The sequence below is a fragment of the Pteropus vampyrus genome, unplaced genomic scaffold (genome assembly GCF_000151845.1).
Source record: "Pteropus vampyrus isolate Shadow unplaced genomic scaffold, Pvam_2.0 Scaffold88, whole genome shotgun sequence".
Classification (NCBI taxonomy): domain Eukaryota; kingdom Metazoa; phylum Chordata; class Mammalia; order Chiroptera; family Pteropodidae; genus Pteropus; species Pteropus vampyrus.
In genome coordinates this window covers 4,409,195-4,413,850 of record NW_011888869.1, presented here as the reverse complement: position 1 = coordinate 4,413,850, position 4,656 = coordinate 4,409,195, and positions in this window count along the sequence as shown.

Below are 4,656 nucleotides of genomic sequence, written 5' to 3'. Positions count from 1 at the left end.
AGATCTTCTTTCTTGCCTTGCCTTTCCCTCTGTGCACAAATCTCTCCTATCCTCTTGAAAAACCCAGAAATTCCCTTGAGTTCACTTTCCCATTTGTTATCATCCAAACATGTCAACTTTCTCACATTTCATTCACTCTTCTACTTACTTACTCTGTAGGTTCTACCTTTCACAGAGGACTCAGCACTGTGAAAGTGCTGAGGATTGACTGGTCCTAGGCTTCCTTAGGGCCCCACACTCAGCCCATATTCTGCTCCCCCTTCACATGCTCTGGGTGACCTCATCTATGCTCATGGTTTCAATCCCTCCCACCTAGAGACAGAGACCAGCCCTACTGTGCATTTGCCTCCACAGCCTAGCACAGTGAGAACCACAGTCATAGGTATTCAGTATGTTTGCAGGTGAATGAATGAATGAATGAATGAATGAATGAATGAATTAGTAAATCTGCTACCAACTTCCTTCTAACCATGACTTCTCCCCATGTTTTTAATGCTCTGCCTGCTCAACAAGCTCTTCTGTCCCCATAGTCTCTTTCAAGAACTCTTTCTTGATGTGACGCAACAACCACAATTTCCTCTTCACTCATCAACCACATTTGTCAAGTTGCTTGCATATAACATGAGCCATTTGCCAATTTTCTCATTTTATCTGTGTAATTATTCAATGTGGTTCCTGTTTCTGTCTGCATTATTTTTGTCTGTATTACAATTTTAAGTCTACCATGCCACAAATACAGTATTCAGAAGAGAAGTGGATTTTTTATTATGTTCTTACTTTTGGAAACCAAATTACTGAAATAAAAATTAAATCGACTATTTCCATCAGATACACATCTCAAAGAGTGATTGCTTTTCCCTTCAGCTGATGAAAGCTGATCAAGACAAACAACGTATAACATCTCTGTGATGTAAAATGCTAACTTTATGGTGCTCAGGAATATTATGCATCAGGTAGATATACAAAGAAGTACTGAAATCTTTCATTATAAACAATAACCATGCCTTATCTATTATGTTACTTTTCAATCCATGGTATATCTTGTACCTTTTTTAATGGTAAGCATCCAACAAAGAAAGCTGTTCACCTCTTTGTTTTTTTATACAACACATAAGACATCAAAATGGAGTCTCTTATCTGCAAAAGCTGCTCATTTCCCTGCAAGGCTACAAAATTATAAATGTATGTAAACATATGTTGTGTCTACACATATGTGTTAAAGTATCTCCTGCCTTGACCAACATTTTGAAAGCCTCTCTGCTTCTAGATGGACTGACCATCTAGACTGATTAATGAGGTCAACATTCAGGTTGTTATGGCACGAACGATTCTAAGACCCAGGGAGCCAATTGAGATGAATTATGAGCCTTTATTAGCCGGCCAGCCACTGACTCTACCACGCAGGGTTAGAGGAGATCAGCCCCGGGGTTTGAGAGTGAGGCAGTTATAAAGCCTAGAACAAGCAAGCAGATTACAGAAGCAGAAGTTGGCCATTAGCACAATACATCACCTAGTAGCACATCCTGATTAACAAGTAAGTGGATTACAGAGGCAGACATTGGCCATCTTCATATCTTATACAATATACCTTCTAAACCACACCCAAGGAAGTAGGACAACTTCTGGTATCTAAAGATATTTCTTCCCTGTAGCTGACTTAGCTAGTTGGCTCACTTGAAAATTTTCCACCCTAAACAAGGTTACTCAATAATTCATGTAAAAGAGAAAAAAATAAACAACAACAAAAAATAAGCAAATCTCTTACTCTTTAAAAGATGGCATCCTTAATTTCAAAAAAGCTTTGTGGATGACAATAAATCGAACTCCACTGAAAGAATGACAGCTAAAATCCTACAGGTGGGTGAGTGTTCAACCATATGATTATTTGCAAAAAAAAAAAAATACAGTACATGCATCAAGGGGATGCTCAAACTCTATTTACCAATAACTACAACTTTTGACTTTAACATAGTACCATTACATAATTATTGCTATTGAAGTTAAACCAGGATTCTCCTACACTCTAAACCCAATACTTGCTTGGCCCTTTTGTTGAAAAGTAACTCCTGTGTGGAGTCTTGCTCCAAGTTAATGAAAAAGGTAAATTGGTTTGCTCCACACTTGGTTGCATGATTTACTCCAGGGACCTGCACCTAGAGATATGTAACTTGGGAGAGGGCAGAATCCAACATACTACTAGGGAGAAGGAGGGCCATGAGATATGAGTTGTATATGCCCAGCAGAATCACGTTGGTGACTTAGCCTCAGTCTAGGAGCTAGTTTTGTCTTCTTGTGAGTGACTTAATGTATTCTTTCTTTCAGGAGGAGCACTACAATGCAAGGAATAGAGTTTAGCCAAGAATCTAGGTGGGATTTGTGTAAGAGAAGAAGAGTAGGGGAGGGAAAAGGGGAGGGAGGAATGGGTGGGAAGAGAGAGAGAGAGAGAGAGAGAGAGAGAGAGAAGAGGAAGAAGAGGAAGAAATAATAAGAGCAAGAAAGGAAGAAAAAAGCACAAATAAGATAGTTGAAAATCCAGTAATATCTCTATTAAGGGGTCTTAGAAATTTTGTAAACTTCATCTACTTTGGTGTGATTAAATGTGGGGAATTTAACTTCCTTATAGCTAGCTGAGTAGTCCTAAATCAAATTGAAGAATCTATATATCTTATTCGAGACACACAGTAGCTAAAGAAAAAACACATAACATATATAAAGTGATTCAGTGTTTGCAGAATTTCACCTGCATTTTCTAACTTGATTCTCATGATGACCTCATTTTATTATCCCCTTTTTACAGATAAGCCACCTGAATTCACAGAGGTTAAATTCCAAAGTAAGGATATATGAGGTTAAAGAGAAATATTATTAACTCAAAGATATATTTTAGAATGACTCCTTCATTTTATTTTTTGGATCTGAGCTGATTGTATTTTAGGAAAACATACCATAAATCGAAAAAGTCTTAGCATGTTACATAAGGAGCCAACAACGAATTGAATTTGTGTTCTCTTCCTACCTGTGAAGAAATGATTATTTTCTGTACCCTTACCAACTATAAAAGTGATATATCTTTAACAATCATAAAATGTGATGGTGGTGTTCATCAGATTTAACTTAAAATGATATACTCTGCTATTTAAAAACAAGATTCCAAAAAAATGGAATAAAAAAGATAGTATAATAACAAAATGTTATGCTAGGTTCTAGTAGCTAAGAAACTGTATTGTTTTATAGGCCTTAATTTTTCTACTAATATGATATATCTGTGTTTGGGAATAAAGTTGCCAAAATGAAAATCAAATGCCACATTCTCATCAGACAAATATCACAAAGGACGACTGGTTTCTCTTTAGCTATAAGATCCTGGCCATCTTTTAAATTAATAAATTTTATAAATAAATAAGATCTTTATTTACGGTGCGAGTTAAGTTGCTCAGGAATCTCTAACTCTAAACAGTGGTAACTCTAAACATTACACAGAAATGCACAGCAGTAAACTAATCTTTCATGATAATCAATAATCAGGCTAGATCATTGTTCCCCCATCCACACACACACAAAAAAACAGAAACATAAATACCTGTTTTGCTCATCTCAGAAATGGCCTCATTATGTATTTGTTCAATAAAATTCAGTTTACACTTTCTCTCACTCTTTTCCTCATGCCTCCCCTCAGTAATTTCTATCAATTTTATCATATGTATATAATTGACCCCTTCTCACCAACATCACAGCCACTACCCTAATCTAAGCCATATTTTTCTCATATAGACCATTGCAATTGCCTCCTCTCTCATCTCTCTGCCTCTTTACCTGCCCCCCTAGAATTTATTATTCACACAGCAGCCCATTTTCAAAATGTAATCAGATTATATCACTCCCCTGCTTAAAACTTTCCAGCAGCTTTCTAATGTAATTGGAATCAATCTCCAAGTTCTTACCCTGGTTTTCACAGTCCTATAGAATCTGTCTCCTTTCTGCACCTCCCATCTTCTCAAGTACCACCCTCTCAGGCTCTTAGGTGCAGTAGACACTCCCAGGTACTATCATATCTTCCTGTTAATTTCCTTCATCACTCTCATCACGAAATAATGTTTCTTCACTTGTGGTGCTTTCTTTTCCTTCTAGAAGGTGAGCACCTTGAGGGCACCTGTATAAGAGGTTCAATAAATACTTGTTGAAGAAAGTGAGACATATGTCCTAACTTTTTAACTTAAGATGAGAACTTTATGTCTTTCAAATATTAAAGATTTCAAGAAAATAACCAATCTACCTCTAAAAGATTATCATTACCTAAAATCTTTGAACTAGGCATTGTACTATTGGCTTTAATCTTCCATCTAACCACGTTTTACAAAAAAAGAAGATGAAAATATAGAGAAGTTAAATAATTAGTACGAGTTTATATAAATAAGAAGTGATCAGAGAGTGATGGAGAAATACAGCATTATTTCCATGGTATACTGTAGGGCTTTCAATTCATTTTTTAATTCAGTGAACTTGTAAGTAGAACCTACTATATGCCAGATACTTGGTAGTTACCTTGTGGGATGTGGCGGGCGAGTAACATATAATTGATTACCACATAGTTCCTGCCAGAGAGGAGCTCAGAGCTCATTCTCCAAGGCAGAGGAGCTCAGAGCTCATTCTCCAAGG